Source organism: Bubalus bubalis, chromosome 20, assembly GCF_019923935.1.
Source record: "Bubalus bubalis isolate 160015118507 breed Murrah chromosome 20, NDDB_SH_1, whole genome shotgun sequence".
Lineage (NCBI taxonomy): Eukaryota > Metazoa > Chordata > Mammalia > Artiodactyla > Bovidae > Bubalus > Bubalus bubalis.
In genome coordinates, this window is record NC_059176.1 from 27,169,679 (window position 1) to 27,191,914 (window position 22,236).

The following is a 22,236-nucleotide window of genomic DNA, read 5'->3' on the forward strand; positions in this document are numbered from 1 at the left end:
CTTTCACAAAGGGTCTTTCTGAAGGAAGTGGCAAGAGGAAAACAAATCCAAAAGATGAAGGGTGAAATCAAATTCTGATGACATCATTTGAAAGCCAGCAGAGAGAGAGATATTTGCTCAAACCAGTGCTACTCCCATACTTTCCAATTATATGAGTCAACATATATCTGCCTTGTTTAAACCAGTTTGACTTAGGTTCCTGTCACTTGCAACTGAAAGAGGCCTTACTAATACATGTAGTTTGCCAAATAACCAGTTTGACCAGCCTTCTATATCAGTCTTTGGCATCTAGCACTTGTCAAAGGAGATCTACATACCATTTGCTTCAGAATCACCTGAAATGCTTAGAAAACATAAATTCTTAAACTGTAAACCCCAAGCTTCTTAATCAGAATCCAGAAAGGTGAGGCTTAGGAACTTCATCCTTGTCAAGTTACCTCTGGTGATTCTATGCACATTAAAATTTGAAAGACACTACTGAAGTCATAGCTTTTGATTATATCAACTCAGATCAACCTTTTTTTTTTATCAAATTGACTTGTAAGTTCAGTCAAACTGCAATTCTTTTCAAATAATTGATCAGTTTTTAAATGTCATCATTAATGTGGATAGAAAATAAATACTGAAGGGCACATGTGAGAGAACTGTAATGGGACTTACATGTTTAAATAACTGTGGACGGTCCATATTGATAACATTTTATCTGTAATCTAAGTGGGCATTAGAAGAAACAGTTAAGTTAGGAGGGGAAATAAGTAACTTTAACTCAAAGAGGTGAAGGAAGCAGGGCAGACCACAGCAGAGATATGACTATCCAGTGTTTCTGTTCTTTCAGATGTTGAAAATGTTTCACCTTTCCAATATGGCATTAATCCCCCACAATTGAATTCCCAGAGACGACTACATTTTCCAGAGACTACTGGTACAATGAAATATTCCTCATTTGTGAGGGTCCCTCTGCTCCTTTGGGTCTTTTCCATTACTCTTAAATGTATATATGCTTAATAGTTAAGTTTAAGACACGTTTGAAACTCAGGAAATTCACCTCCAAATCAGTTTCAAAAGAGATGGATGATGTGGTGCAAAATCAAAATGAATCTCTCGACTGGTCAATAGATAAATATATTGTGGTATATACTTAGTGAGAAAATGGAAAGATATGTTAATACATTTAACTATAATGATCAATCTAAGAAACATTAGGCTAAGTGAAATAATTTCAAACACAATAGAGTACATACTGTATAATTCCTGTACAAACTTCTAGAAAAGACAAAACTGCAATGAGAGAAAGTAGCCTGTGGTTGCTAAGACCTGGGCATAAGAAGGCCTCTCCTACAAAGAGGCACAAGAGAACTTCTTAGGGTGATGGAGTTGTTCTACATCTTAGTGGAGATTACATGTGCTATGTGCTAAGTCACTTCAGTCATGTCCATTTCAGTCTTTGCAACCCCGTGCATGGACTGTAGCCCACCAGGATCCTCATAGGATTCTACAGGCAAGAATACTGGAGTGGGTTCTTGTGCCCTCCTCCATGGGATCTTCCCAACCCAGGGATCGAACCTGTATCTCTTACATCTCCAGCATTGGCAGGCAGGTTCTTTACTGCTAGCACCAGCTGGGATGCTTGAGATTACATGACTGCATATATATCAACATTTATCAAGCTGTTCCTTGGTGGTTCAGAGGGCTTCCCTGGTGGCTCAGATGGTAAAGAATCCACCTGCAATGTGGGAGATCTGGGTTTTATCCCTGGGTTGGGAAGATCCCCTGGAGGAGGACATGGCAACCCACTCCAATATTCTTGTCTGGAGAATCCCCATAGACAGAGAAGCCTGACGGGCTATAGTCCATGGGGTCACAAAGAGTTGGCCATGACTGAGCGACTAAGCCCAACATAGCACACTTTAAATGAATGAATTGTATGTAAACTATGCCTCAGTGAAACTAGCATTGAAAAATAAACTTTAGGGGACTTCCCTAGTGGTTCAGTGGCTAAGACTCCCTGCTCCCAATGCAGGGGGCTCAAGATCAATCCCTGGTCAGGGAACTAGGACCCACATGCACTAAGTAAGAGTTTGCATACCACGGCTAAAGACCCCATGCTGTAACAGAAAGATCCAGCATCCTTCAATGGAGATGGAGATCCCATGTACCACAACTGAGACCCAGTGGAGCCAAACACAAATAATTTTTTTAAAAAGTGAACTTTACATGGAACAGATTTCCTTAGAGAAGAGGAAGTAGAATCCCAAGAACAGTTCTAGGAAGTCATGGACTGAAGTCCAGAGAAACTGTTCATGGTCTGGAGATGCAGACAGGTCCTACCAAGGGAAGGACCAGGGAGATCCAATGAGGGAGGAGAGGGAATCTCTGATTTTATCAGAGTGGCAGCCTCCTCACTCACCTGTGTTTATGGTGCTGGCTGACTTTAGTGCCACAAGGAATCAGAGCCAGCTGAGGCTCAAAGCTCTGCCTAAAGGTGACTATGGGAGGAACAAGGGCTTCTGAATTATCTCACTGATAGGAGCACACCAACAAAAGAGGTAGCAACCAGGAAGGGCTGTGATGGATGAGCAGTAACACATAGAGAAGCATCCTCATGTAGGCATCTGTGGCCTGCAGCTAAGAGATGTACTGGGACAGAAAAGGACACTTCCTAGTCTAGGGGACATTTGTCTAGAGACCAGCGGCCTTTTGTTGTAGGCTGGTCCCATTGGAACCATTTAAAGATGTCACCAGGTTATTTGTCCAAGCAACACATTTCTAAACAGCTTACAAGTGAAAAACTAAAGGACACTAGTAAATATCTATTGAATTAAATATTTATCCTGTGGGGAGGAAAGACTTTGTAAAAGATAGGAGAAATTGCTTCTGAAAAAATGAGAACATTTAGCAAGCAAGCTTGATTACAACTGCTTTATTCTCAGACCTTCCCTGTGAGAAGTGGGGTTTTTTGGGTTTTGTTTTCGGAGTGTTTCCCCCTAAATACCCTGTCTGCATGCTGAGAGAATGAACAGGCACAACTGAATTCTGTCCATTTCACAAACTCCTTAAAAGTAATAGGGTATCCCTATTGGTAGTGTTTTATGAGTCAAAGGATGAGTTTGGACTGCCAAGTGGGATAACTTTTTATTTAAACCCCAATTTTCTCTTTCACTCATTTGCTGTCATAAAGCAAATGAAATTTGGCTTTTAAAAAAAGTGGTAATTCATGTAAAGAAACTATTAGAGGGATTATTAAAAATCCATAAATTACATTAAATTTATAAAAAGCTCTTAGTGCCAATAAATAAGTCATGTCCTTATCTAGACACATTCAAACTGGGCATCCATAAAAAAGCACAAGGAAATGAAAAGTTCAAATGGAAGAAGAATCACTAGATGAATTACTTCATCCTAAATGTTGCAATTGGCTTCTTTTACAGGAACAATTTTTTTTCCAGAGGTGATAAACGCAGAACCTCATCAATCTAGCTCTTTACCCTTGGCGGATACTTGTCTTTCTATATGCAATTTTTTTTTCCTTCTTGGGCTCCAGACACAAAACAGAGTATCTTTGTGATCCAGGATTTGTTTGAAGCGATTTCATCTGGAAAGAAGTCAAGCAGGGCACTAGCAGGGGAGCTTTTACAGATTATGACCTGTAATCTGGTTAATACTTTGAAACACAAAGATCCGAATGTTGGGATAAGAACATTTCATATGTGGCCATGTGCCCTACCTCCCCCACCTCCTCTGAAGTCATCCCAGAGACTGAGCAGAACCCAGCTTGCACATACTGGCGGGCTAAGAGCAAAGATAACACGGATGTAATGGCACATATTACAAGTCAAGCATAGGATAATCACCTCATAATAGGAATCATTCATTCTACTATTGCCATAGGAATCGATTTCCTTTTTAGTTTAGATATCATATCATGGTCTTTGATCAACAGACAGTGCTGGGGTTGAATATAAGGCCTTATTTTCACTCAGATATTTGAGCTAATCTTTAAAGTTTTAGTTTTTTACTAAAAGGTTACCTGAAACCAATGTTTAACTTTACATATCCATTTGGAGACCAGTAAATTTTAATTTGTCCTCTCTTAGGAACCATCTGCTGAAAGTAAATCTTCATAACATCTAAGTTAGCTTGTGAATATGTTTACCTTTCTTTAAATACAAAGAATTTGTAGAAGATATTCAATGGTATAATTTTTCTATCCAAAATGCAAGATGAAAGTTTATTTCCCAATTCAAATTTGATACTTTTTTTGACTATACAGCGTACAACCAGCTTTTTAATGGCCATCTTAAAGCCTGAAGACATTGATTCTATTTTGGAAATAATAACTTTGTGAGGGACTAAATTGTCATGACAGATTTTGGGCAGATGAGTTTTCAACACGTTCATTTGCACACACATGCCCTGTGTGCAAGGGAATTAGGCATCCCAACAATGATTATTTGAGTCATAAATTCTAGACTTAAGAAATATACATGCAGACTGGGAGTCTGGGGTTAGCAGATGCAAATTACTATATACAGGATGGATCAACAACAAGGTCCCACTGTACAGCACAGGGAACTATATTCAATATCCTGTAATAAATCATAATGGGAAAGAATATGAAAAAGAATATATAGGGACTTCTCTGGTGGTCCAGTGGCTAAGACTATGTGCTCCCAATACAGGGGACCTGGGTTCAATCCCTGGTCAGGGAACTAGATCCCACATGTCACAGCTGATAGTACACAGTTCAGTTCAGTTGCTCAGTCATGTCCAACTCTTTGTGACCCATGGACTGCAGCATGCCAGGCACCCCTGTCCATCGTCAGCTCCTGAAGTTTACTCAAACTCATGTCCATCGAGTCGGTGATGCCATCCAGCCACCTCATCCTCTGTCTTCCCCTTCTCCTCCTGCCTTCAATAGTACATGTACTGCAACTAAAAAAGATCCCTCATGACACAACTAAGACCCAGTGTGGCCAAATAAATAAATTAAATAAATAAAAGAATATATATACATGTATAATTGAGTCACTTTGCTATAAAGCAGAAATTAAACACAATATTGAAAATCAACCATACTTCAATAAATTTTTTTAAAAAGAAGGAAAAAAAAAGAAAACTACATGCAAGAAAAGTTTCAGAGGAAGCACAACGGAAACCCATAGTTCCTAAGGAAATGCCCCTTCATTCCCCGTCACATCTGGGAAGCAACTTATTTAGAGGAATTCTTTGTCTGAGAAAGATAATAAGAGAGAAGTCTCTAGATCTCAAACATCACCATCCATCTGCTCCTGCAAGAAGTGCCTGTCCTCTGAAGCTGTTTCCTCTGATCTTCATGCCACTGGAACAAGGAAATACATGAGATGTTAGAGTGACTGTTGTTCGGGCAATGACCTAGGGTTCCTGATTCACATGGGTGAAGTTTTTCCAGACTAGATGGGGAACCAAATTGTATTTCAAAGAAATATTGCCAGGAATGAAGTAAATTTCAAATTTCAAACAAATGACTTGTGTAGTAACTGTTATTTTCTAACCCATTTGTAAACTGAGATCTTCTGGGATTATTCTTCTGAGGTCAATTGTTTGCCATATTTTTTGAGAAACTGAAGTTAGGCTAAGTAATTTCCTCAAAAGGTTCAGAGATCAAAACGCCTAGAAATTCCCAGACATATCCTTTCTATAGAGTATTCATCTCATTCATTCTGCACATTGTTATTTTGTTCATACATAAGCTTACTTGTCAAAGAATGAGCCAAAGCATTGCTCTAAGTAGTGCCTTTTTAAATGTGAAGATTTAAAAAAATATCCTTTTGGGTAAGCAAGGCAGTAGATTTTAACTCTCTGTTCTTCTATGACTCAACAGAAAGGATCATTCTAACACCACCTTCACTATCCCACAATGTTCAAATAAACCTCTAAAACTCTGTCTTACACATTTTATACTTGTAGAGAAGAAAATGGAAAAAGGGAGCTTCATCATAAAGATGTATGGCTGATGCAGGCACTTAAGAAGTTTCTCTACCCTATTTTCTCTATTTATAAACCCTGTTTCTCAATGTATTTTTACAATGAGGTTTTTTAAAAACAGATTTATTTTAATAGGAAAATGCAGAATAAAATGTAATATACAGTTAGTACAGTTCTGGGATGGAACAAATGTTCATGTAAAATGAACACACATTAGAGAACATGTAACCTTTCTGAGGATGAACTTCCCACATAAATCCTCTCCTTTCTCTGGAGGCTGTGAGACAAATATCTAGGCTGTCAAAATCAGAAAGCTTTTGATTCCAAGTAATAAGGGGCCTGGGGCAAGTGACATAATTTTCCTGTACCAATGTCCTCATTTGTAAAATGAGGATAACAATACCTTCTGATTCTACAACACTGTGAAAACCAAAAAAAAAAGAAAGAAAGAAAAAGAAAATTGAAGTTTCAATTTTGTAGACGTATACTCTAAAATATCAGTCTTTAAATTCAAAAACTGATGGGCCATTTGATTGTGATTTTTAAACACCTGAGCAGGTGAATTTTTGTTCTTTTGCACATCAAACCTTTCTTTCTCTTAATCAACAAGTTTATACCTTGAATATTTATGGTGTGATCACAAGTTTACGATACCCATCCACATACATCATTTCATTTGATCCTCATAGCAGCTTTGTGAGGTAGATGTGATGTTTCCTGGGAGGGAACTAAACAGCAAAGAACCTAATATCTTCCTTGAACCTTGCAACCAAGGGCAGTTGAATTCAGCCTTGAATCCAGGTCTGCTGGGTCAAACTGCCACTTGGCCTCTGCAGGATCATGGCTGAACAAGGCTGGTTCCTTGTTAGTGTGCAGAAGGCCATGCATTTCTTTAGCCCTCTTGTTCTCAGAGCTCCCTTAAACATTCCCCCCAATCCCAGCAAAATGGGCTGAGTTCTCAGGAAGGGACATGCACATTATCAAACAGGATATAAGTTCTATCAAGGAAGCCACAGTTTATACAGCTCAACTGGGGATTGCTAATCATTAGTCTTTTACCTTATTTGTTCCAAATACTTTTCTCTAAGCAACCAAATGGCGGATGGGAGCAGGAGGGCTGAGCAAGAAAGAAATGCCAGTAATCACGGTGAGTAACAGTCATGGGGGTAAAGTGACAGCTCAAGGCTTTACTATTGTCATAAAAGTGGTGCAGTTTTAGAGCATTAAGATAAGCAGATCTCTGGGGTCTCTGTCCACCATGGTTCTAATAACATTAGAAAGGGTGAGCTGGTATAAACAATAACAAGATTTATGTGAGAGTAAACTGCTGACCATTGACTGTGATTTTGAAGAGAGAAGAAAAGAGAAAGCCAAACTAGACCAGATTCTTGTTATGTCCCTATTTATGGGAAAGTGAGAAACTTGACCGATTCTAGTAGACATTAACAATGAGAAGGCAAGCAGCTGATTCTGATGCTGTAAGATTATAGTCAATAGAAATTAAATAGAAAAGAGACAGTAAAAAAGCTGTAACATGGCTATCTTGCACTGCAGGTTTCTAACCAGCAAAAGGGATGACTGAGCCATCTGGATGGGACAACTATACACTAAGAGGAATGAAAATTTTGAAATCCTACTTTTGTGGGACAAAACATCTCATGTGAGGACACTGCCGAGAGAAAATAAAACTCAAATACTTTCATTCATGACTCGTCTCTCAGTTGGTAAAATTTATCTGAAAAAGAAAGTCCAGAATTTACTCTTCTGCTTGGACTTGATTTTTATGCCTTAGTAACTGAGGCATAATTGAGGCACCTCCCCTACATTCTTCCTTTGCTTGTCGGTAAAAGACGGAAACAGACTCTTTTCCTTTCAGTTCATTATCAGTTAGAAAAGGTATTTTTTTCTACTCTGCAGAAACTTCTCATTGGCTTTATGATTATTTTTGAGCTCTCACAAACATTTTGGCCTCATCTTTTTATGTTAGCCATCTCATTAACTCAGCTAGATCTTTTCAGCAACAAAAGAATGCTTATTATAGTCTCTTAGATGGGAAGTCCATCTTCTTAAAAAACCACATGATTACAAAAACAAATATGTAGGGAAAGAGTATTTCGCCACAGGAGGGAACTTAACCAAAGTACCATTGACAGATCTTAATAAAAGAAAAATCAAGCTTAAAATAGAAAATTGCATACTTGAGCACAAGATCTGCTCCCATAAGCTGGGAATTTTATGGCTTCCCTAAAGGAAAGAGTATGTGGTCTGTTCAATCTGATCATAAAATATCTCCTTGAGGCCTTAAAATGTAATGTGTCCAAGGTACAGTCCATTCCATATGGGCCAATCATATAGCTGGGATGTCAGCTCCCTACTTTTAAGACAGGCCTTCTGGTGTTATAGCCACACTCTGCAGCCTTCAGAAAAAGGTTGAAAACTATAAAACTGAGGACATTTTACAAATATTAGGATAGTAATATACATTTGATATGCATTTATTAAATATATTTGAATATCGTATCTATACATCTATTTTTCTGTGGAAGACTTGGAAGGAGGCACGTTAAACTCTAAAATGGTTATCTATGGAGATTGTCAAGAAACAGCTTTTTCTTTTCATTTTGTACATTACTACATTTGATTTTTTTTTTACAAAGAGAATTTATTAATTCAGCAATTAACATAATATCAACACAATTTTTTTTTTCTAAAGTAGGTTTGAGGTGAGAGGATACATTAAAAATATCTGGTAATCCCAGATGAGTTCGATGCACAGTTAAAACCAATTGCTTGGGGATGATCTTAGAGCTAAAACAGAAATTGTCATGTTAGAAGTGTTAATTTTATACTGACTAGAGCAGCCCTGGAAATTCACTAATTCACCCTAATTTTTTAAATGCCCTTTAGATGCATTTAGAATCAAGTAGTCAGTGATTATTTCTGCTTCAGGAGAATAAATGATTACCCTAGGTAAGTACCATTACTAAGAGTTCATCCCAACAACAGAATATTCTAGAATACCACTTTTAGGGATATGTGTTGTACAAACTCTGACAGTTTGGGATGAGGAGCTCACGCTTAAGAAGTAGAACAGCAAGATTTTAGCTTTTTGGAGCAAGATCATTGACAAGCCTGTACTACTTAGAAAGCTGAATGCTGTGTCCTGACACGCACGGTCTCACACTAAACAAAGCATGTGTTCAAATAGGTTCTCTGTGTGAATGGAGACTAGTACCAGACTGGGGGTAGGTTTGTTTACGAGTATTTTAAAAATATGTAGTGGAAACAAAGAACTAGAGCTGAGCAGCTCAGGTGAGTAAGGAGGGGCAGGGACAATTCAGGGGAGGGTGGGGCAAGGGCCTCAGGGTCAGTTCAGAGTTGTTCCAACCAATTTCATAAATCAAGTCACTTATGAAGTTATAAAAAGTAGAAGACCAGGTTCACAAAAGCCCAAACACTGCCATCTGCAGAAGAGACATCCTCTCTAAAGCAACTGAACAAGGAGAAAAAGGGCAAGAAAGAGATACTTCATAGAGCCAGGCCTAAACTAATGCTTTTTGCCCTACACCTTCAAATTTACACTTAACCTAAAAAGATTAAAATATCATAATAATTCTGAGATTTCTGGCTCTCAAGATTTCCATTATGACACATCAATAAAGCAAGGCAAGGTGACTGAGAGAGAACGGCTGGCTTTCATTTCCTGCTCATTTGAAGGTCACTTTTGGAGATAAAGATTATATTTTTGCAGAACCAGAGGATACACGAACATTTCTAGAAACTTGTAACATCAGATGTTCTGAACGAGCAAAGGAAAATGAATGATCCTATTAAGATACTTCTGACCATAAATCAGAGGTGTTAAGCTCTGACTGGCTAACTTCAGCTTCCCATTTGACTCATTTGAAAATGGAACTGATGTGAATATAGATTGAGGCAAAGACGCGCGGTACCATTAGAGGTGGCTTGTAAGCTACTATTCTTGGATCTTAGCTTGAAATACAGTGTGCCTAGCACCTGGAGACAAATATTTGCATCGCTTCATTGTTAAGCGACTCTGTACGAGTAGCAGAAAAATGGGTGTCATGCTTGTAATACAAAAGAACTGCTGTGTTAAAGCTCATCGTCTCAGAGGGGAGGTTGGAGAGCAATTTAGTAATGTGGAGCATCTGGAAAGGGTAGTCTCATTTTCAAACTTAGCCTGCTGCCATTTGCAAAAGCACCTATTTCCCCCTTTGTGCCACTCTTCCAACCTCCCTCCCTCCAGTATTCTTAGTGACATTTTGTTTTGCTCTTCTAATGAGCAATCCTTCAGCAAGAGAAATGTGGACCCAACTTCACCCATTTCTACTGAGTTCTTAGTTTCCAGAGGCTTTCCTGCCGTGGTTAACATGGTAAAGTTCTGTCACTCACTCAAGGGGAAGTGATTCCAGCCTTCCAAGCCACTGTTTTCCCATCTGCAAAATAAAGCTAAAATAACTCTAATCCCAGAGGTTTGTTTTGAGGCATAGAATTGAATTTGCTAATGTGTGTGAAATACCTGGCACTGAGTGGGTGGCCAACAAATGTAATTGTCTTCCTTCTACTAAAAAAGTGTCATTTAGGTAAACACAAACTCTTTAGCAACAAAAATCCCAACAGTTAAGTGATGCAAATAACCTTTTTTTTGTTTGTTTGTTTGCTGAAAGCATTGAATGCATTTACCTTTGCTTTTCCAGGCCTCTACGTGGTGTCCGGCATACAATAGATGCTCAATGATGTTTGCTTCATAAGTATTGCTTAAAACATCTTCTACAAATGCAAGCAGGTTGACCATTTCAATGGTCAACTAAAGGCTGAAAAGCTGTCCTAAGAGTTTACGAAATGTTAACAGGAACATTCACAATAGAGACAAGTGTTCTGAGCTCAGTGAGTGCCTCTGACTGGCTCCCTTCTGAACTGGGTGCAATCATCATACCACGTGCCACTAATCAACACAACTCACAGAGCAGAACATTAGAAACAGCTGCTTAAGGACTTTGTGAATATTACTTTTCCTTAAATGTGAAATAGTGACATATATATTAATACTTGTATCTGTGCAATAGAGAGCTGAGATACTCAGACATAATCTTTAAAAGAAACCAAATTAGTATCTTATATATTCTAATATAACCACCATAGGCATTTCAATTAGAGAAGTCACATATGAAGGCAATTAGATGGCTAATGACAAGAAAGCATTCTGAGAAGTAAATAATGAGTCAAGCTTATAAATTATAATTTTTTATCATCTAGGCAGTTCTTCAACTTTGAGAAATAGAACTAAATATTTTTCATACTTAGAATTTAAATGATAAACTATAGTCCTTTAATATGAACACATTTTAAAGACAGAAGTAAAAGTTCTTCAACTTTGAGAAATAGAACTAAATATTTTTCATACTTAGAATTTAAATGATAAACTATAGTCCTTTAATACTAACACATTTAAAGAGAAAAGTAAAAGTTATTGGTGTAAAACTCTATAGTTTTTTTAATCAAGAATTTTGGGGGACAAGTCTATAATATTCTAAAAGAAATGCTTCAAACTAAGCAGGACTTCACTGAAAAACCACAGTACATCGGAACTGAGTTTTTTTTTTTTTTTTTAGTAAATAAATGATCAAAACAGTGTTATAGAATCCAGAATCTGTTTCTATCTCCTAAAAAATTCCTGGAGAGGATACTCTAATTTTGTTTTGACATGTTTTTGGTATTGTAGAGATGACTTTTGCATCTAGGTACAAATATTGTAGTTTGTAAGGCTTTGGAAGTTATTTGTTACCTCATTCAGTGACATACCCTTTGTTTTCTCACATGACTAAATTTTCTTTATTCAAGTTGGAAAATTAAAATTACTAAAATATCACATATTTCTCATTAATTCTGTAACTATTCATGAATGCTGTTTGGTGTAGATGTTAAAAATCACAAACAAAATATTTTAAAGCCAGGCACATTAATTTATCGTTTATTAAAGTATTTTCAAGATATTCCAAATTTCATAAAAAAAGAGAGAGTATACTATGCTGCTGCTAAGTCACTTCAGTTGTGTCCGACTCTGTGTGACCCCACAGACGGCAGCCCACCAGGCTCCCCCGTCCATGGGATTCTCCAGGCAAGAATACTGGAGTGGGTTGCCATTTCCTTCTCCAATGCATGAAAGTGAAAAGTGAAAGTGAAGTTGCTCAGTCGCGTCCAACCCCCAGTGACCCCATGGACTGCAGCCTACCAGGCTCCTCCATCCATGGGATTTTCCAGGCAAGAGTACTGGAGTGGGTTGCCACTTCCTTCTCCATCGAGTATACTATATGCTTGATCATTTACACCTAGTATAATGTTCACAGATTTCTATATTCATTCGATTACTCATTTGTTCATTTGCACTTTCTCATTCTACAAATTTTTACTTCTCTACAATGCCCTAAACTCTGGATATAATTATCAGCAATTATACAGCATTCTCTTCCCTCATAGGGCTTACAGTGTAATATGGGAGACAGACATTAATTTTTTAAAAGTCACATGAAAGAATAATTACAAACCATGATGAAGTTGTATGAAGTGTTACTCATTCAGTCATGTCCAGCTCTTTGCGACCCTGTGGGCTGTAGCCCACTGGTCTCTCCTGTCCATGGGATTCTCCAGGAAAAAATACTGGAGAATTCCCTTCTCCAGGAGATGTTCTCAACCCAGGAATCAAACCTGGGTCTTCTGCATTGTAAGCAGATGCGTTACCATCTGAGACACCAGGGAAGTCCACAAACCATGATAAGCAGTCTGAAGCAAATGCATTGGATGCAATGAGAGCATAGAACAGGGGACCTGACCCCATGTGGTGGCTCCAGGAAGACTTCCCTGAGGAAAATAGCTTGACTAAGATATGAAGAATACTGGTCCGTCATTCATGATGGATAAAGCTAGAAGTGAATTCCAGTTTGCCAACCTAGTTTGAAAAATTGGGAAGAATCATCTTACTTTTTGAAGTAAGAAAAAAGGCCCCTGTAGCCAGAGAATGAAGGAATGGTTCCCAGCTCTGACTACCAACCTTGACTAGGGGAGCTTTAAAAGATATGATGGCCTGGACCCCACCACAGACTTAGATACAGGAATTCTGGGATGAGGGCAGCCTATGGTATATGTTTTCTACAGTCCCTCTGGTGATTCTAATGCATAGCCCAAATTCCAAACTACTGCTATAGAGTTACAGAGAAGGCAATGGCACCCCACTCCAGTACTCTTGCCTGGAAAAACCCATGGATGGAGGAGCCTGGAAGGCTGCAGTCCATGGGGTCGCTGAGGGTCAGACATGACTGAGCCACTTCACTTTCACTTTTCATTTTCATGTATTGGAGAAGGAAATGGCAACCCACTCCAGTATTCTTGCCTGGAGAATCCCAGGGATGGGGGAGCCTGGTGGGCTGCCGTCTACGGGGTTGCACAGAGTTGGACACAACTGAAGTGACTTAGAAGTAGCAGCAGCAGCCATAGAATTAAGAGGAGTGAAACTGGAGAAAAGGCTTGGGATTAGATCACATCGTATCTTGCATGTCTTGCTAAGGTTTTGATCTTTACACTAAGAGTAATAGGAAGTAATGAAAGATTGTGTGAGAAGTAGATATGTAAATATAATGGTGGTAGAGATAACAAGTGGCTGCAATAATAATAAACAGCCTTAGCAATGATGTTACACTCATTCATTGTCAGTCATTTCTTTTTCCCTGTGGAAAAATAGTTCACTGAGGTATTAATCTATATTTTCCCCTCTATTTCTCCATCAACCGTTTTTTAGGTAACCTCAGGGAAGAATTTGAAGTGAATGCTCTTTTGCAAAAATGTCGTATCATTGAAGAATTATTTTAGGTGTCCTAGAGTAGAAGGGTGGAGAAGGCAATGGCACCCAAATCCAGTACTCTTGCCTGGAAAATCCCATGGACAGAGGAGCCTGGTAGGCTGCAGTCCATGGGGTCACTAAGAGTTGGACACGACTGAGTAACTTCACTTTCACTTTTCACTTTCATGCATTGGAGAAGGAAATGGCAACCCACTCCAGTGTTCTTGCCTGGAGAATCCCAACGGTGGAGCCTGGTGGGCTGCTGTCTATGGGGTTGCACAGAGTTGGACACTACTGAAGCAACTTAGCAGCAGCAGAGTAGAAGGGAAGAGATAGCGGTGTCTGCAAAGATGAGCATTGTTTGGGGCCAGGGGATGTAGAAGACCATGCATGAGTGTGTAGTGGGGTAACTAGTGGTGACTTGGGGGTCCCACAGCTGAGGACTCTGGTGAGCATACCCTCTCCTCCCATCCAACCATCAATGTTGATTAATGCTGCATTTCCTATCATCCCTGCAAGGTTAGGGCTTAAGGTTGAGTTTAGAGAAAATAGAGATATGTGACATATCTAAGATACTAAAGTTATGGTTGCAGATTCACAATCTCTGACTATATCCAGCAAGCCCATGTATACAAAAGTCATCATGCTAGAGGCTGTGAACAGAGAAGTGTGCAAACTAGCTTCTGGCTAGAGCTTACAGCACAGTGAGGAAGGCAGACGGGAAATGAAAATGATTATATAACAAAAAGATAAGAAATGTGTGGGAATGCTGAATATGCAGAAATGGCTGCACTAAGTGACATTTAAGCTGAAAGTTAAAGGAGCAGAAATGACGGAGGCCGAGGAAACCTGAGCTGAAAAAGTATGGACAGCCCAGGCTGGCTGTGTTTTAACAAGGAAAGAGGAGAACAGCATAAGGCAGGGTGTTAGAGGTATAAGAGTTTGATCAGGGAGGACCCGAGGTAGAAAACTTGAATTGTACTAAGCAGCATGTTGAAGAAGGAAATGGCAACCCACTCCAGTGTTCTTGCTTGGAGAATTCCATGGATGGAGGAGCCTGGTGGGCTACAGTCCATGGGGTCACAAAGAGTCAGACACGACTGAGTGACTAACATACACACACAAGCAGCATGTATTTCAGTATATCCAGTGAGAAGTTTTAAGCAAGGAACTTAACATGATCCAGTTTTACATAATGACATATAGAATAAGGTAATTTTATCTTACCTACCACCTTTATTTAATAAATGTTAAAAGTATATTTTTAAAGATTTAAACTACAGATATATTTGAATCTCCTACTCTCCCCATCTTTCCCCAGAGGAAACCAGTATCTCAAAGATTTTAAGACCTTACTGTAAATAATATCAATAAAATTTTTAGTTTTATGGTTTAGAATGTAACACTGATGCGTAGTATTTGAGAAATCATTCACTCTGCTTTTTCAATTAATATTTGGTTTGGCAAGAATAAAAACAGAAGACTCAAATGACTAAGTATAAGAATGAAAAAGGATATATCACTAGCAAACTTATAAAAATAAAAAGAATTATAGGTAGTTACATGATGCTGCTGCTGCTGCTGCTAAGTCGCATCAGTCGTGTCCAACTCTGTGCGACCCCATAGACGGTAGCCCACCAGGCTCCCCCATCCCTGGGATTCTCCAGGCAAGAACACTGGAGTGGGTTGCCATTTCCTTCTCCAATGCATGAAAGTGAAAAGTGAAAGGGAAATTGCTCAGTCATGTCCGACTTAGCGACCCCATGGACTGCAGCCTACCATGCTCCTCCGTCCATGGGATTTTCCAGGCAAGAGTACTGGAGTGGGGTGCCATTGCCTTCTCCAAGTAACATGATACATGTCAACAAATGATATAATCTAGATGAATGAACAAATTCTTAGAAAGAATGCAAACTACCAAAACTGACAAGAAGAAACAGAAAATTTCAATAGAGCTCTAGTAAGTAGACATTAAATTAGTAATAATGATAATAAAAATTTCCCACAGAGAAGGCTCAGATAGTGACACTGAATATTCCACCAAACAAGCAGAAAAAAAGATCAACTGTCCACAAACTCTTCCAAAAACTGAGTACTCAGATCTCATTCTATGAAACAAGCATTGCCTTGATTCCAAAACTAGGCAAAGAAATCACAAGAAATGAAAACTGTAGACCAATATTCTTTATGGATATAAGTGCAAAAATTTTCAGCAAAATACTAGCAAACTGAATTTGGCAGTGTATAAAAGGATTATACACCATAGGCAAGTGGGATTTATCCTAGAAATGCAGGGTTGTTTTAACATATAAAAATCAACCAATAAAATATACCATATTAACAGAATCATGGGCAAAAAGCATAAGATCATCTCAATAAACTCAGTATAGGCATTTGACAAAATCCAACTCTTTCTTATGAAAATAAATTCAACAAACCAAGAATAGGAGGGAAAACTTCCCCAGCCTGACAAGGGCCATCTATTAAAAATCCACAGGTAACATCATACTTAATGATGAAAGATTGAATGTTTTTTTCTGAAAATAAGAAACAAGACAGGAATGTCTTCTCTTGCCACTTCTATTCAACATTTTACTAGATGTTCTAGCCAGGAAACTTAGTCAAGAAAGAAAGAAAAGAAGTGAGGAACAGAAGAAGGAAGAAAGGAGAGGAAAGGAGGAAGGAACATCATTCATATTACAAAGGAAGAAATAAAACAATCTATTCAGAGATGACATGAACTTGCATATAGAAAATCCTAAAGAATCTACACATGCACAAAATTATTAGAATAAAAGAATTCAACAAGGTTGTGGAATATGGGATCAATATATAAAGATCAGTATTTCTATATGTTTGCAATAAAAATTTGAAAATTAAATTGAGAAAATTATTTAATTTACAATATCATCAGGAAGAGTAAAATATTTAGAAGAGAATTTAACAAAAAAGTGCAAGATGTATACATTGAAAACTATGCAATAATTAAAAGAAATTAAAAATCTAAATAAATAGAAAGACATCCATGTTCACAGATTGAGAGACAAGATTCTTAAGATAGCATTATTCCCAAAATTTATCTACAGAGTCGCTGTAATCTCCATCAAGTTCCCATCTGCCTTCATTGCTTTCTGAGAAATTGACAAAGCAATTAAAACATATAAAATGCAAGAGACTAATCACTGAAAACAGTCTTGAAAAAGAAGAAAAACATTGGAAGTCTCACAGTGGTTTCAAACCTTACTACAAAACTACTATAATCAAAACAGTAGGATGACTGCCATAAGGATCAATGGAATAGAATTGAGAATATGGAAATAAACTGTTCAGTGTATGTTTAATTGATTTTTTACAAAGGTATCAAGACAATTTAATGGGGAAAGAATAGTCTTTTCCACCAATAATGGAACCATGCCACACTTCTGCTGCAAAGCAGGGAGAACAGTCTCAGCCCACCCCAGGGGGAGCTCTGAAGCTGGGTGGCCCAAAGGGCTTGCTTCATATTGGACCACAGGGCCAGACCTTTAACTCATATCTTGATTAGTCATTGATTGTGGATCATCCCCATAAGGGAATGACCCTGCCTGAGGTGGGTCTCTATAGATGAAACAATCTGAGAAAGGGCTGACAGCTAAACACTCTTCACTGACAACACTCCCAGCCACTGAGACAAGAAGGTCTTTCTTGAAGGGGCAGCATATCTCCATGTCCATCAGAAGAAAACTTTCATCATCTTCAAAAAGTCCCATATCCCTCTTACTCAATCTTCAACCCACCAGAGGCAATGGCTGTTTTAGTTATTTATTACCGGAAAATAGTTTTGGTTAATCTTGAAGGTCACATAAATGGAATCCTAAAATGTGTTATCTTTTATATCTGACATTTCACTAAACATGTTTTTGAGTATCATCATGTTATGTGTGTGAATAGTTCATTTTTTATATAATTATTTTATTGTATTACTAGACAATGTGCCTTTCCATTTTCCTGTTGAATATTTATGTTGTTTTTAGATTTGTTTATCACGAGTAAAGCTGCTATAAACAAGTCATTTTGTGGAAAATGTTTCATTTATCTTGGCCAAATACTTAGAGGTAGAAATGCTGGTCTACGAGGTGGCTGTAGGTTTAAGAAATTGTGAACATATATTTTCACCAGCAAAATGTGAGAGTTCCAGTTATTCTGCACCTTTGCCCGTATTTGGTATTGTCAGATCTTTTAATTTTAATCATTATAATGACTATGAAGTGGTATCTTATAGTTTTAATTTCTACTTTCCTGATGCCTGATAAACCTTTGCATGTGTTTATTTGTATCTGTATATCTTCTCTTTTGAAGTATCTCATTAAGTCTTTTGCACCATCACAACCCTCTCCTCTTAAAATTAGGTTTTCTTAATTTCTTAGTCATCAGAGTTCTTTATATATTCTGAATACAAGTTTTTCATTAGATATGTATTGCAAATATTTTTTTAGCCTGTGACTTATCTTTAATTTTCTTAACTGTCTTTCAAAGAACAAAGGTTTTTTAATTTGCTGTTCATTTAATCAATGTTTTCTAATATAACTTCTACTTTTTTTTTGTCTTATTTAAGAAATCTTTGCATAAGTCAAAGTCACTAATGTTTTTCTTCTATATTTTTGTATACACTTTGCTCTACAATTCAACATCAAAAACAACAACCTAATTAAAAATGGGCCAAAAACTTGAATGGATATTTTTCAAAAGAAGACATACAGATGACAACAGGCACATGAAAAGATGCTCAACATTGCTAATCATCAAGGAAATGCAAATCAAAACCACAATGAGATATTATCTCACACCTGTCAGAAAGACTATCATCAAAAAGACAACAAATAACAAATGTTGGAGATGTGGAGAAAAGGTGGGAATATAAATTGGTGCAGCTACTGTGGAAGACTCTACAGAGTTTCCTCAAAAAACCAAAAATAGAATACCCATATAATCCAGAGATTCCACTCTAGAGTATTTATATGAAGAAAGTTAAAATGTTAATTAGAAGAGATATATGTACCTTTGTGTTCATTGCCAAGATATGGAAGCAACTTAAGTGCCCATCAACACATCAATGGATAAAGGTGTGGTGCATGTATATATGGAACATTTCAGTTCAGTTCAGTCGCTCAGTCATGTCCAACTCTTTGCGATCCCACTAATCGCAGCACGCCAGGCTTCCCTGTCCATCACCAACTCCTGGAGTTCACTCAGACTCATGTCCATCGAGTCAGTGATGCCATCCAGCCATCTCATCCTTTGTCGTCCCCTTCTCCTCCTGCCCCCAATCTCTCCCAGCATCAGAGTCTTTTCCAATGAGTCAACTCTTCACATGAGGTGGCCAAAGTATTGGAGTTTCAGCTTTAGCATCATTCCTTCCAAAGAAAGCCCAGGGCTGATCTTCAGAACGGACTGGTTGGATCTCCTTGCAGTCCAAGGGACTCTCAAGAGTCTTCTCCAACACCACAGCAAAAGCATAAATTCTTCAGCGCTCAGCTTTCTTCACAGTCCAACTCTCACATCCATACATGACTACAGGAAAAACCATAGCCTTGACTAGACGGACCTTTGTTGGCAAAGTAATGTCTCTGCTTTTCAATATGCTATCTAGGTTGGTCATAACTTTTCTTCCAAGGAGTAAGTGTCTTTTAATTTCATGGTTGCAGTCACCATCTGCAGTGATTTTGGAGCCCAAAAAATTAAAGTCTGACACTGTTTCCACTGTTTCCCCATCCCCATGAAATGATGGGACCGGATGCCATGATCTTCGTTTTCTGAATGTTGAGCTTTAAGCCAACTTTTTCACTCTCCACTTTCACTTTCATCAAGAGGCTTTTTCGTTCCTCTTCACTTTCTGCCATAAGGGTGGTGTCATCTGCATATCTGAGGTTATTGATATTTCTCCCACCTATCTTGATTCCAGCCTAGCATTTCTCATGATGTACTCTGCATAGAAGTTAAATAAGCAGGGTGACAATATACAGCCTTGATGAACTCCTTTTCCTATTTGGAACCAGTCTGTTGTTCCATGTCTAGTTCTAACTGTTGCTTCCTGACCTGCATATAGGTTTCTTAAGAGGCAGGTCAGGTGATCTGGTATTCCCATCTCTTCCAGAATTTTCCACAGTTTATTGTGATCCACACAGTCAAAGGCTTTGGCATAGTCAATAAAGCAGAAATAGTTTTTCTGGAACTCTCTTGCTTTTTTGATGATCCAGCAGATGTTGGCAATTTGATCTCTGGTTCCTCTGCCTTTCCTAAAACCAGCTTGAACATCAGGAAGTTCACAGTTCACGTATTGCTGAAACCTGGCTTGGGGAATTTTGAGCATTACTTTACTAGCGTGTGAGATGAGTGCAATTGTGCGGTAGTTTGAACATTTTTTGGCATTGCCTTTCTTTGGGATTGGAATGAAAACTGACTTTTTCTAGTCCTGTGGCCACTGCTGAGTTTTCCAAATTTGCTGGCATATTGAGTGTAGCACTTTCACAGCATCATCTTTCAGGATTTGAAATAGCTCAACTGGAATTCCATCATCTCCACTAGCTTTGTTCGTAGTGAGGCTTTCTAAGGCCCACTTGACTTCACATTACAGGATGTCTGGCTCTAGGTGAGTGTTCACACCACCGTGATTATCTTGGTCGTGAAGATCTTTTTTGTACAGTTCTTCTGTGTATTCCTGCCACCTCGTCTTAATATCTATTGCTTCTGTTAGGTCCATACAATTTCTGTCCTTTATCAAGCCCATCTTTGTATGAACTGTTCCCTTGGTAGCTCTAATTTTCTTGAAGAGAACTCTAGTCTTTCCCATTCTGTTGTTTTCCTCTATTTCTTTGCACTGATCGCTGAGGAAGGCTTTCTTATCTCTTCTTGCTATTCTTTGGAACTCTGCATTCAGATGCTTATATCTTTCCTTTTCTCCTTTGCGTTTCACTTCTCTTCTTTTCACAGCTATTTGTAAGGCCTCCTCAGGCAGCCATTTTGCTTCTTTGCATTTCTTTTCCATGAGGACGGTCTTGATCCCCACGCAACCCCACATCCAAGGAGCGGTGGCTGCATGGGCGCAGGACGGCCTAGAGGAGCTATTCCACATTCAAGGTCAGGAGGGGCAGCGGTGAGGAGATACCCCTCGTGCAAGGTAAGAGAAACCCAAGTAAGACAGTAGGTGTTGCAAGAGGGCATCAGAGGGCAGACACATGAGACCATAATCACAGAAAACTAGTCAATCTAATCACACTAGGACCACAGCCTTGTCTAACTCAATGAAACTAAGCCATGCCCATGGGGCCACCCAAGACGGGCGGGTCATGGTGGAGAGGTCTGACAGAATGTGGTCCCCTGGAGAAGGGAATGGCAAACCACTTCACTATTCTTGCCTTAAGAACCCCATGAACAGTATGAAAAGGCAAAATGATAGGATACTGAAAGGGGAACTCCCCAGGTCAGTAGGGGCCCAATATGCTACTGGAGATCAGTGGAGAAATAACTCCAGAAAGAATGAAGGGATGGAGCCAAAGCAAAAAGAATACCCAGCTGTGGATATGACTGGTGATAGAAGCAAGGTCCGATGCTGTAAAGAGCAATATTGCATAGGAGCCTGGAATGTCAGGTCCATGAATCAAGGCAAATTGGAAGTGGTCAAACAAGAGATGGCAAGAGTAAATGTCGACCTTCTAGGAATCAGCGAACTAAAATGGACTGGAATGGGTGAATTTAACTCAGATGCCATTATATCTACTACTGTGGGCAGGAATCCCTTAGAAGAAATGGAGTAGCCATCATGGTCAACAAAAGAGTCTGAAATGCAGTATGTGGATGCAATCTCAAAAATGACAGAATGATCTCTGTTCATTTCCAAGGCAAACCATTCAATATCACAGTAATCCAAGTCTATGCCCCAACCAGTAACAATGAAGAAGCTGAAGTTGAACGGTTCTATGAAGACCTACAAGACCTTTTAGAACTAACACCCAAAAAAGATGTCCTTTTCATTATAGGGGACTGGAATGCAAAAGTCAAGAAATACCTGAGTAACAGGCAAATTTGGCCTGGAATACGGAATGAAGCAGGGCAAAGACTAATAGAGTTTTGCCAAGAAAATGCACTGGTCATAGCAAACACCCTCTCCCAACCACAGAAGAGAAGACTCTACACATGGACATCATCAGATGGTCAACATCGAAATCAGATTGATTATATTCTTTGTAGCTAAAGATGGAGAAGCTCTATACAGTCAGCAAAAACAAGACCAGGAGCTGACTGTGGCTCAGATCATGAACTCCTTATTGCCAAATTCAGACTTAAATTGAAGAAAGTAGGGAAAACCACTAGACCATTCAGGTATGACCTAATGGAACACTATCCAGTCATAAAAATAATAAAATCTTGCCATTTGCAAC

The 22,236-nt window shown here is 38.7% G+C and overlaps 1 long non-coding RNA gene across 1 annotated transcript; it reads right to left on the reverse strand.

Moving 5' to 3' along the window:
* Positions 1-4,874: 4,874 nt before the first annotated feature.
* On the reverse strand, positions 4,875-10,949 carry LOC123330860. Its single transcript, XR_006547105.1, has 3 exons — positions 10,669-10,949; positions 5,276-5,338; positions 4,875-4,932 (listed from the first exon to the last, which is right to left on the reverse strand). It is a non-coding gene; the product is annotated as an uncharacterized LOC123330860 (long non-coding RNA).
* Between the last annotated feature and the right edge of the window lie 11,287 nt (positions 10,950-22,236).